Below are 13,502 nucleotides of genomic sequence, written 5' to 3' on the forward strand. Positions count from 1 at the left end.
TGATCTTAGTTTTCTGAATGTTGAGTTTTAAGCCAACTTTTTCACTCTCCTCTTTCACTTTCATCAAGAGGCTCTTTAGTTCTTCTACGCTTTCTCCCATAAGGGTGGTGTCATCTGCATATCTGAGATTATTGATGTTTCTCTCTGCCATCTTGACTGACTGACTTATTGGAGCTAATTTATTTTTGAATGTGGTGGGAAAGTAGTTTGGAAGAAGTAAGGATTGAACTCAGAATTCATACAGGTACCTTCAATGAAAGAAGCTGCCTGAGGCAAATCTCATGGTATTTACAGCTTATTCCCCAACCGCTAGCATGGTGCCCTGTTCATAATAGATGCTCAATTCATATTTGTCGAATGAGAGAAGCAAAGAGAAAGAAAATTCCAGAACATACCCCCACTGTGATCCTTCTTCATTAGTGTTAGACTGAATTATTAGAATTTTTAAAGTTTGTTTTTAATGTTAAGTTTAATGACTTGTTAGCATGTTAATAAATAACATTAAATCAGAGTTCAAAATATGTAAACTAATACAATACCTATGTTTTCTCATAAATTAGAAAACTAGAAGGATTTGTGATTGTTATTGTTGTTCAGTCGCTAAATCATGTCCAACTCTTTGCAACCCCATGGACTGCAGCACACCAGGCTCCTCTGTCCTTCACTACCTCCCAGAGATTGCTCAAATTCATCTTCATTGAGTCAGTGATTCTGTCTAACCATCTCATCTTCTGCCGCCCCCTTCTCCTTTTGCCTTCAATCTTTCCCAGCATCAGGATATTTCCCATTGAATTAGCTCTTCGCATCAGGTGGCCAAAGTATTGGAGCTTTAGCATCAGTCCTTCCAATGAATATTCAGGGTTGATTTCCTTTAAGATTGACTGGTTTGGTTTCCTTGTAGTTCAAAGAGCTCTTGAGCGTCCTCTTCAGCACCACAATTCACCAGCATCAATTCTTCGGCGCTCAGCCTTCTTTATGGTCCAAATCTCACATTCCTACATGATTACTGGAAAGACCATAGCTTTGAATATACAGACCTTTGTCAGCAAAGTGATGTCTCTGGTTTTGCATATGCTGTCTAGGTTTGTCACAGCTTTTCTTCCAAGGAGCAAGCATCTTTTAATTGCATAGCTGTAGTCACTGTCCGCAGTGATTTTGGAGCCCTTGAAAATAAAGTCTATCACTGCTTCCACTTTTTCCCCTTCTATTTGCCATGGTTTCCCTGGTGGCTCAGACAGTAACGACTGCCTGTAATGCAGGAGACCCAGGTTCAATCCCTGGATTGGGAAGGCAGTCCTCTGGAGAACGGAATGGCAACCCACCACAGGATTCTTGCCTGGAGAAGTCCATGGACAGAAGAGCCTGGTGGGCTGCAGTCCATGGGGTCCCACAGAGTCAGACACGACTGAGGGACTACCACTTTCATTTGCCATGAGGTGATGGGACCAAATGCCACAATCTTAGTTTTTTGAATGTTGACTTTCAAGCCAACTTTTTCACTCTCCTCTTTCACCCTCATCAGGAGGCTCTTTAGTTCCTCTTCGCAAGGGTGGTGTCATCTGCATATCTAAGGTTGTTGATATTTCTCCCAGCAATCTTGATTCCAGCTTGTGATTCATTCAGCCTGACATTTCACATGATGTACTCTGCATAGAAGTTAAATAAGCAGGGTAACAATATACAGAAAGATTATCTATAAGAAATTCCACAGTTCAACTACATTCTCTTAGTGATCCGCCCCTCTCCCTATGCTTTTTACTATGACTAGGGAACTTTTAGGGCTTCCCAGGTGGTGCTAGTGGTGAAGAATCCGCCTGCCAATGCAGGAGACATAACAGATGGGGGTTCGATTCCTGGGTCAGAAAGATCCCCTGCAGAAGGAAATGGCACCCGCTCCAGTATTCTTGCCTGGAGAATCTTATGGACAGAGGAGCCTGGCAGGCTGCAGTCTATGGGGTCACACAGAGTCAGACACAACGTGATTTAGAACGCATATTAAACTCAAAGAGAAGTTGAACAGATTGTATACTGACAAGAAAAGAACAATGATATATTTTGTGGGAGGTGTAAAATGAACTCAGACTATGTACAGAAATTTTACTTGAACTCAGTTTGTAAAATATTTTTTCAACCAGAAAAATAAAATACATCTAGTTTAAATGATGTTTGGGGAATGCCACTGTGGCTTGGGTAATTCTGGTGGTGGTGTGTGTGGGGAAGTTCAAAATGTTTTCCAGCACTTTTCTGCCTGGGTAGCCCCTATTAAAAACCCAAGGTCGGAGAAGGAAATGGCAACCCACTCCAGTATTCTTGCCTGGAAAAATCCATGGACAGAGGAGTCTGGCGGGTTGAAGTCCATGGGATTACATGACTGAGCATGTGTGCACGAGGGTGGAGGGAGATGGGTTGGTAGCAATAAACTGGTAGAACTGAAAAAAATTAAAAAAAATAAAATAAAAACCCAAGGTCACCAAAATGTCTTTTATCTCTGGGATGCATTTGACATTAAGACATGATCAAGGTCAAAAGGAAAGGAGTATTCTAATTAAAAATCAAGGGAAGATCAGAATTAAAATAATCTTTTCTGATCTGAATTTTTCTAAGTTCATTCTCTGTATCGCAGCCATGCTAAATAAAGTGTTTGTATTTTTACATATTCTTATTCATGCATGCAACAAATAGTTATTGAGGACCCATAATGTATTGGCTGTGTCCCTGTGCCAAGATCCAAAACAGATTAAAATCCCTGTTGTCCTAGATGGTGCTCAGTTACGTTCAACTCTGTGCGACCCCATGGAGTGTAAACAACCAGGCTCCTCTCTCCATGGGATTCTCCAGGCAAGAACACTGGAGCAGGTTGCCATTTCCTTCTCCAGGGGATCTTCTCAACCCATGGATCAAACACGCGTCTCTTACATCTCCTGCATTGACAGGCAGGTTCTTTACCACTAATGCCACTTTAGAAGCCTAGAACTAATATTCTAATGGGGAGGAGGAGGTAACAGACAATAGCATAGTAAATTAGTAAATATTGTTAAGTTAGAAGGTGATCAGGGTTGGGGAAAATAATTGAAAAAGGGAAATGAGGAGTGCAGGTGATGAGGGATATTTTCTTTTAAATAGGGAAGCTGTCCTAGTCCTCACTCAGTTCAGTTCAGTTCAGTTCAGTAGCTCAGTCGTGTCCAAGTCTTTGCGACCCCATGAATCGCAGCATGCCAGGCCTCTCTATCCATCACCAACTCCTGGTGTTTACTCAAACCCATGTCTATCGAGTCAGTGATGCCATCCAGCCATCTCATCCTCTGTCGTCCCCTTCTCCTCCTGCCCCCAATCCCTCCCAGCATCAGGGTCTTTTCCAAGGAGTCAACTCTTCGCATGAGGTGGCCAAAGTATTGGAGTTTCAGCTTCAGCATCAGTTCTTCCAATGAACACCCAGGACTGATCTCCTTCAGGATGGACTGGTTGGATCTTCTTGCAGTCCAAGGGACTCTCGAGTCTTCTCCAACACCATAGCTCAAAAGCATCAATTTTTCGGCGCTCAGCTTTCTTCACAGTCCAACTCTCACATCCATACATGACCCCGGGAAAAACCAGGAAGGTCATATCTGAATAAAGATTTGAAGCTGTAGAGATTAACCATGGTATCCGGAGAAACATCCCACACAGAGGGAACAGCACTGCAAAAGCCCTGAGGCAAAACATGCCTATTGTTATTGCATGCTCTATTCTGTACAGCCTTGTAAACAGTCACAAGGGTGTGCAATCAGAGAGACTGACAGGACAGTGGCATGGCCTGTTACACGTGTCCTTCTAAAAGGATCCTTTAGTTCTATTAGACTGTAGGGATTAAGTGATTCCCAGAGCCAACCACAGTGAAGTAAGCAAGCTGCAGTCTCTTTCTCCCACTGATTACAACTAAAAACTCTGGCAGAATATGAAAAGCACTACCTGAGGACTCTGAAGAGTAAATAATAGCAAAATAGCTAGAGGATTGGGAAAGGAAGTGCTTTCTGTGGTTTTTCTTGGCCACACACATCTTTGTTCCCCAACCAGGAATCAAACTCAAGCCCCTTGCAGTGAAAGCAGAGTCTTCACAGGTGGACCACCAGGGACATCCCAAGAAAGGAAGTGTTTTGATTGTCTCTTCTTCCTCCTGTTTGTGAGAGAGGGATTGTCGCCCTAGGATTTGGGGGATGGCTGAGCACACAACATCCAAAACTGGACAGGTGAAGTGGACAGCAGTTTTTTTAGTCACGTGCATTCACAGTCACGGGGAGGGGAACACCAAATACCATGTACTTAGAGGCAGGCTTTGCAGTATCAAGAAGGTGAGGTGCCCTCTGGTTTCTGCAGGAGGGTATGGCTGGCTTACTGGAATAATTTCATAATTGGCAGGAAAGAGAAACCCAGTACTCAAGGATAGGCACTGTGCCTGTCCCCACAATAAGGAGAGTTGTTTGGCCAGGGGACCTTAGCTGTGGGAACAGAGTGGGGATAGAAACTTGCAGTCAGATTATTCCTGATTCCACCAGGTATCAAGGCAGCATCTAATTATTATACCTTAATTTTAGGCCTTACACTACAGGAAGTCAAAACTTGACAAATGACTAGGATGGTGCTGGTGAGTTTTCTAGCTTTTCCCCCTCCTCTACTGCCTGACTTGAGAGCAGTCTAAATCAGTGAAGCAGGGACTGCAAGACCTCCAAAAGGAACCCTTTCTTCTAGTCTGGGGATGGGAAAAAGGAGCCCCTGGGAACAGGAGAGTATGGATGGAAACTCCTTTTTTCTCTCCTAGCCCTCCCCTGAGGACAAAAATAATCAAGTTGGCATTATCATGGCAGGGCAGGGCTAAAGCACCTAAAACCCTGAGAGAAAATCCATTTTGCAGCATGAAGGAATTTGGAAAGGTCCCTGTCATACAAGAACTGAGGGAGGCGTCCTGGGTTTTCTTTTGCACTTTGGCTGTGCTGGGTCTTCACTGTGGCACGCGGGCTTTTTCTAGTTCTGGCTCCGGCTCAGTTGCCCTGCAACGTGTGGGATTGCAGTTCCCAGACCAGGGATCGAACCCCAGTCCCCTGCATTGGAAAGCAGATTCTCCACCACTGGGCCACCAGGGAAGTCCTTTCCAATTATTTTTTTCCTCCCTTTTCTCTTGTTACTTCACCTAAAGGACAGGCTCAGTCACTCAGACCAGCACAGTCAGTATAGAGGGAAAATATTCTGGGAGCTCCCCATCTTTCAGTCCAGAAGAACAGAGAAAAGGGCCTCTGGGAGTCAGAGGGTGTAAGGAAATCCTGAAGAGGAGAGACTGGGATCGACACTGGGCACATTCCCAAGTTCCACATGTGCAGGACACACCCACAGAAGCACAGCAAAGACTTGGAGAGCCTAACTACAATGCAAATCACTGCCAAGATTGGGGTTAACCCCAGAGTGGCTCATGTGAGGATGGACCTAAACAGCATAGTAAAGACTTTGAAAATTGAGCTGCCACTCTGTATCTTGATTATAGTGAAAGGAACACCAGACATGATGAATTTTTCTGTATGTAAATTAAAAATTAAAATTTTAAACACGGGGAAAAAATAAAAGAACTAAGTGTGGCAAACAGAGGAGCAAGGAAACCATTAAAGAGACTGCTGTAGTAATCCAGGGAGTACATGGCCTCGACCAAGGTGGAAACAGTGATTTGGAGAAAAATGCCTAAAACTGATAGAATTTTCTGTATTCGTGGTTCTCAACTTTAGCAATATTGACATTTGGAGTTGGATAGTTCCTTGTTGTGGTCAGGCTGTGCTGGGCATTGGAGAGTGCTTAGCAGCATCTCTGATCTCTAGTCATTATTCAAAATAAGTCCAAATGCATCCAGACATTGTTAGATGGTGCCAGGGCACACCGTTGAAGATGGTTGTTCCAGGTGAATGCCATAAGCTTTGGGCCACAGGCTAAGCACTGCATTAGTCATCAGTGTCAACTCAGGTGGAACAGACTTCAGGTGGCCTCCTTACACTTGGTACATACAGATTATAGAAGCCCAACAAAAAAGACCATGAGAGTTGTTTTTTTTTTTTTTTTTACTAGAGGAACTTAGAAGTTCAGTGGGCTACAAAAGTTTAGGTTCTGCCAAAGGACTGTAAGATTTTTCACAGTTCTTGTCATCTATGAGAACATACCCAAATTGCACATTCATTCAATTGTGTTGTGCAGTGATTGTCTCAAAGATTGAAACTCAAGAGTCATGATGCTTATCATCTTCCTTGGTGTCTCTGAGACAGAGATGAATTCGACCTTCCAAGAAATAATATAGGCGATAGAAATAGCCCTATAAAAAGAATGAAGGGGTTGCAGTTCCAAGAAAGTTTACACTGAAAAATATTTTTTAAAACATGGTAGTATTTTTGGCATTTCTAATGAGACCTTCTCCTTGGTCACCTAGAAGTATCCATCAACCTTGGAGGATAAGCAGAACCGTGATGTCAGAAATGCCAAAGAAAGTAAGCAGCTTTTAACTACCAAAATAAGGTTTTTGAATCTGAAGAAACACAGTAGTCTTGAACAAACCAGACACTACCAAGAGAGAAAGATTTTATAAAATTGTAAAGCTCCATTAGCATTTCAAAATCCAGACCTTGGGAAAAGTAGAAGTGGCATTTAATACACACCATATGGTAGAGAAAACTGAGGCTATGACATAAGGAAAGTACCTGCTGAGTGGGAAGGAGAGAAAGTCACCCTTGGGATCTGGAGCAGCGTGGGAAGAAGGGGCTCAGGGAAGGGCAGCGGGCAGTCCCAGCCAGACTATTCTGGCAGACCAGCCCCCAGGCTGATGTGTTAGAATGTAGGGCAAGAAAGGGTCATAGGAAAGCAGGAAGAGATGGGAACAGGCAGAACACTTTCCCTCTAAGAGAGGAGGGGAGGCCTTGCATTTAGCTCTGCCCCTCCTTGAATATGGGCTTCCCTGGTGACTCACAGGTAAAGAATCTGCCTGCAATGCAGGAGACCTGGGTTCAATCCCAGAATCCAGAAGCTCCTTTGGAGAAGGGAATGGCAACCCACTCCAGTATTCTTGCCTGGATGGACAGAGGAGCCTGTTAGACATGACAGAGCAACTTATATTTTCACTTTCTTTCTCCTTGATTATGACTCAGGAGCAACAGGGTTCAATGGCAGTGGGGGCCTAATTTGGTATCCTGCAGTTCTTAGTGGCCTGCAGGGTACAAGTGGGAGAAGCTACATATTCCTAGTTCCCTCAGGAAGTACCACTAGAGATGATGAACAGTCTGGAGAACCAGCCAAACTCATGCCTGAGGGGTTTACAACCAGTGGTAGGTGGCTAGAACCCTGAGTCTCAGGAGTGGTTGCCAACCCACAGCCACAAAAGGCTGGATGAAATCTACATCATCTTACTGAGGTCCCACAGGTGTGCAGAATGAGACCTCATTTTCCCATCCCTACCATGAGATCACACGAATACCCTTTATCACTGGGCATCATCTTAGGGAAAAGCAAGAAAAGGAGAGACTAAGAACTTTTCTGAAAGAGATCAGCTACCCAAAAAGTGCAGTTAAACTTAAACAGACGAAGTTAACTTTTAAAAATTTATTTATTTATTTACTTTTCGCTGCACTGGGTCTTTGCTGCTGCAAGCAGACTTTCTTGTTGCGGCTCTCTAGTTTCTCTAGCGGGTGCTACCCTTCACTACAGTGTTTGGGCTTCTCATTGCAGTGGCTTCTCTTGCCGTGGAGCACCGGCTCAGGAGTTGTGGCTTAGCTACTCTGCAGCATGTGGAAGCTTCCCAGACCAGGGAATGAACCCTAGTCTGATTCTTATCCAAATACTGCACAACCAAGGAAGTCCAAGGCTAAGATAACTTTAATTGATAAGTTTAAGCTCCCATTGTCCTTTCTCTTTCACCCTTCTACTCTTCAGTGGGGTGGGAATTCTTGAGCAAAATTGTATCAGTTAGAGATAATAAAGAAAAAGCATTCTTTCCTTTCACCGAAGACTAATACATTTTTTGGCCTAATATAGGTACTTTATTCTGCCAAGTTATCTTATGGAGAAGAATCTCCTCCTCTCATCCCTCCCTTCTGTAAATGGGTGTTGAGTTGGCTACAAGACATATGCTAGGTGATGATGGCACACACATCGACTAGGTGTCCTTCCTGCTGCAGAGAGCTGGGAACCTCTAGGCCAGACAGACTCGTGAGCAGATCTTCACTGGGGTCAGGGGGACCCACATAGATCCACATGGGGTGCTCTGGGAGAGGCATCTCCTCAAGGGTTGGGAAGTGTTCAGGAAGACTTCCCAGAGAAGTGAAGTTCAGAACTGAGGCTTAAGAATAGCTAAAAGTTCTCTAGGAGAAGGGGAAGGAAAGAAGAAGGATTTTTCAGGCAAAGGGAACAGCATATGTACAGAGCTGTGATGATTAATTTTATGTGTTGTCTTCTCCACGTATTGCTCAGATTAAACAGTACTTCTGTGTTAGTGAGCGTGTCTCTGGATGAGGTGAGCACACTGTATCAGCGCACTTGGCAAAGCAGATATCCTTCCCCAGTGTGGGTGGGTGTCATCCAATCCCTTGAGGGCCTGAAAAGAACAAAAGGCAGAGGATGGAGGAATTTGTCACCCCGTTTTTCTTTCTGCTTTCAACTTGAACTGGAATAGTGGTCTTCTGCCCTTGCACTGGGATTTATACCATTGACTCCCTGGGTTCTCAGGCCTTTAGGCTTGGACTGGAATTACCCCACCAACTTCCCTGGCTCTCCAGCTTATGGATGGCTGAACTGACTGTGGGACTGGACTTCTCAGCCTTCTTAATCCTGTGAGCCAATTCCTCATAAGTTCTCTCCCGCTCCCTCCCTCTCTGGAGAAACCTGACTAATACAATAGCTAATTCTGAGGTCTGCAAATAGTTTCTTTCACTGATTTTAAAATTTATCTGCCCCCCTCCCCCAGCCAACATTTTGTTGTGGTTCCATCACTCAGTTGTATCCAACTCTTTTTGACCCCATGAACTGTAGCATGTCAGGCTTCCCTGTCCTTCACTATCTCCCAGAGTTTGCTCAAACTCATGTCCACTGAGTTGGTGATGCCATCCAACCATCTCATTCTCTGTCACCCTCTTTTCCTGCCCTCTATCTTTCCCAGCATCATGGCCTTTTCCAACGAGTTGGCTCTTCCCATAGGTGACCAAAGTATTAGAGCTTCAGCTTCAGCATCAGTCTTTCCAATAAATATTTAGGGTTGATTTCCTTTAGGATTGTCCAGTTTGATCTCCTTGCTGTCCAAGGGACTCACAAGAGTCTTCTCAAGCACCACAGTTCGAAAGCATCAATTCTTTGGGGCTAGTCTTCTTTATGGTCCAACTATCACATCCGTACATGACTACTGGAAAAACCATAGCTTTGACTATACGGCCCTTTGTTGGCAAAGTAATGTCTCTGCTTTTTAATATGCTGTCTAGGTTTGTCATAGCTTTTCTTCCAAGGATCAAGTGTCTTTTAATCTTATGGCTGCAAAAATTGTCCACAGAGATTTTGGAGCCCAAGAAAATAAAGTCTGTCACTGTTTCCATTGTTTCCCCATCTGTTTGCCATGAAGTGATGGGTCCAGATGCCATGATTTTAATTTTTTTTATTTTAATTTTTTGAATGCTGAGTTTTAAGCCAGCTTTTCCAAAGTGCCCAAAGTAAATGAAGTTTAATTTTTGGGCCACTTGCTTGCATAGGCCCCTCCCAAGGCCTTATACTTAATTTTGTATTTGCAACTTTGTGTTCACCCTCCTAGAATTGAGTCCCCAAATGCTTCAAACCTCACAAACTTGCATCTCTGATGTGTGTTAGAAAACCAGTAATTCAGTAGATCTAAGAGTTGTATTTGGAGGGGATGAGGGAAGGGGAACAGGGATGAGTGATGAGAGATTGGAGATTAAGGATCTAATTTCAGTGAATGACAGCAACATCCACTCATCTGGTAGAAGAACCAGAACTTCAACTCCTGCTACTCTCATGCCCCATGTCCAATCCATCATTAGGTCCTGTGACAGAGTGCTGGTTCTCCCTCAAACTGTTTCCTCCTTCCATAAGGAATAGATCCTCCCAATTTTAGATGGACTGTATTTTCCAGCCGCTTCCAGCTAGATTTTGACCAACAGTATGTGCAGTATATCCTGAGATTTTCCTTAAATTGAAATGGTGTCTCATTCTCCCTCATCATCCTCCCTCTTGCTAGAAGGAATATGGACATGGTAGCTAGAGCTACAGCAGGTGTCTTGGTCCATGAGGTGATTTTAGGAATATGGGGGCTACACATAGTGGAGCAAAGCAGAAGCCTGAGTCCCTTGCCCTGTGAAGCACTATAACAGTCATGCATTACCTAGTTCTGGACTTTCACCTGAAAGAGAAATAAACTTCTCTCCCAAGTAATACTGTTATTTATTTATTTAGTCACTCAGAGTTGAAATCACTTCTAACTGATAATCTACTTCCCTGCAAGTCCTCATCACTTTCCTTATCAGAGTTAACAACATTTCTTGTCTAGACCTTTGAAGGAATCTATTAATTGGTACCTCCATATTCAGTTATATCCATTCCAGCTTCCTTCCAATGAATTTTCTACACAATAGCTAAACTGATTGGTTCAAAATGCATATAGAATATTGCTCCCTGTATTAGTCTGCCTGGGCTGCCATAATAGAATACCACAGATTGACTAAAACAAAAGAAATTAATTTTCTCACAGTTCTAGAGTCTAGAAGTCCAAGATCAAGGTGCCAGCAGCCGCTCTGGAGACAATTCTCTCATTTGGTTTTTAGAAAGGGGCTTTCTCCCTGTGTCCTTATATAGCCTTTTCTCTGTACACAAGCGCACATAGCAATCTCTGGTGTCTAGTCATTTATCTTTTTATAATAAATACACCAGTCCTATTAGATTAGGGTTGCACTCTTATGACTTCACTTAACCTTCATTACTTTGTTAAACGCCCTATCTCCAAATATAGTCACATTGTGGGGTTAAGCCTTCAATATAAAAGTCTTTTTTTTTTTGAAGGGACACATTTCAGTCTGTAAAACTCTATTCCTCAATCATATCAAGGCCTCTCATTACTCTTAGTTTAGCCGAGCAGCTAAAATGGCAAAACTCCTGTATGATCTGAGCCCTACCTTTCTCTCCATTTTCATCTCATAGCAAGTTCTCCCCCTTTCCAAGCTTTAATCATACTGGCCTATCATTTTCTTAGGTATGCTATGCTTTTCCCACCCCAGGGCCTTTGCACATGCTGTAGCCTCTGTCCTAAATACTCTATCTCCTTTCCTGTCCCTTGGCCTGGTAAACCTCTCCCCATCAGCTCTCACATCAGCCATCCATTCTTGAAGGAATCCTTCCCTTCTTTTATTTCTTTTTATTTCTTTTATTTCCCCACTTCCAAGTTACATGCTCTCAATGTACTTACTTTTAATAGCACTTATAATTTTCTGATCTTCCCAGGTGGTGCTGGTGATAAAGAATCTGCCTGTCAATGCAGGAGAAAGAAAACATGTAGGTTCCACCCCTGAATTTGGAAGAAACCCTGGAGAAGGAAATGGCAACCCATTCCAGTATTCTTGCCTGGGGAATCCTTTGGACAGAGGAGCCTGGTGGCTAGAGTCCATGGGATAGCAAAGAGTTGGACATGACTGAGCACTCTTATTATATCATAATTTTTGCTTTATATGTTGTTCAAGATTCTTCAGTTAATATTTGTCTTTTCCATTAGATGTTACACTCCATGATAACAGAGATATGTCACTTTTTGCTTATTACTGTATCACTAAGATGTTCAAGTTGGTTTTAGAAAAGGCAGAGGAACCAGAGATCAAATTGCCAACATCTGTTGGATCATCGGAAAAGCAAGAGAATTCCAGAAAAACATCTACTTCTGCTTTATTGACTATGCCAAAGCCTTTGACTTGTGGACTACAACAAACTCTGGAAAATTCTGAAAGACATGGGAATACCAGACCACCTGACTTGCCTCTTGAGAAATCTGTATACAGGTCAGGAAGCAACAGTCAGAACTGGACATGGAACAACTGACTGGTTCCAAATAGGAAAAGGAATACGTCAAGGCTGTATATTGTCACCCTGCTTATTTAACTTATATGCAGAGTACGTCATGAGAAATGTTGGGCTGGAGGAAGCACAAGCTGGAATCAAGATTTCCAGGAGAATTATCAATAACCTCAGATATGCAGATGACACCACTCTTACCACAGAAAGCGAAGAAGAACTAAAGAGCCTCTTGATGAAAGTGAAAGAGGAGAGTGAAAAAGTTGGCTTAAAACTCAACATTCAATGGGCCAAAGAACTAAACAGACATTTCTCCAAAGAAGACATACAGATGGCTAACAAACACATGAAAAGATGCTCCACATCACTCATTATCAGAGAAATGCAAATCAAAACCACAATGAGGTACCATTACATGCCAGTCAGGATGGCTGCTATCCAAAAGTCTACAAGCAATAAATGCTGGAGAGGGTGTGGAGAAAAGGGAACCCTCTTACACTGTTGGTGGGAATGCAAACTAGTACAGCCATTATGGAAAACAGTGTGGAGATTTCTTAAAAAACAGGAAATAGAACTGCCATATGACCCAGCAATACCACTTCTGGGCATACACACTGAGGAATCCAGATCTGAAAGAGACACGTGCACCCCAATGTTCATCACAGCACTGTTTATAATAGCCAGGACATGGAAGCAACCCAGATGCCCATCAGCAGATGAATGGATAAGGAAGCTGTGGTACATATACACCATGGAATATTACTCAGCCGTTAAAAAGAATTCATTTGAATCAGTTCTAATGAGATGGATGAAACTGGAGCCCATTATACAGAGTGAGGTGAGCCAGAAAGATAAAGAACATTACAGTATACTAACACATATATACGGAATTTAGAAAGATGGTAACGATGGCCCTATATGCAGAGCAGAAGAAGAGACGCAGAAGTACAGAACAGACTTTTGAACTCTGTGGGAGAAGGGGAGGGTGGGATGTTTCGAAAGAACAGCATGTATATTATCTGTGGTGAAACAGACCACCAGCCCAGGTGGGAGGCATGAGTCAAGTGCTCGGGCCTGTTGGGCTGGGAAGATCCAGAGGAATCGGGTGGAGAGGGAGGTGGGATGGGAGACCGGGATGGGGAATTCGTGTAACTCTATGGCTGATTCATATCAATGTATGACAAAACCCACTGAAAAATAAAAATTTAAAAATAAATAAATAAATAAATAAATTAAAAAAAAACAGGAAAAAAAAAAAAACAACTCAACATTCAGAAAACTAAGATCACGGCATCTGGTCCCATCACTTCATGGCAAATAGATGGGAAAACAGTGGAAATAGTGACAGACTTTATTTTTGGGCTCCAAAATCACTGCAGATGGTGACTGCAGCCATGAAGTTGAAAGACTCTTAATCCTTGGGAAAAAAGTTATGACCAATCAAGACGGCA

This window comes from Muntiacus reevesi, chromosome 7 (assembly GCF_963930625.1).
Source record: "Muntiacus reevesi chromosome 7, mMunRee1.1, whole genome shotgun sequence".
Taxonomy (NCBI): domain Eukaryota; kingdom Metazoa; phylum Chordata; class Mammalia; order Artiodactyla; family Cervidae; genus Muntiacus; species Muntiacus reevesi.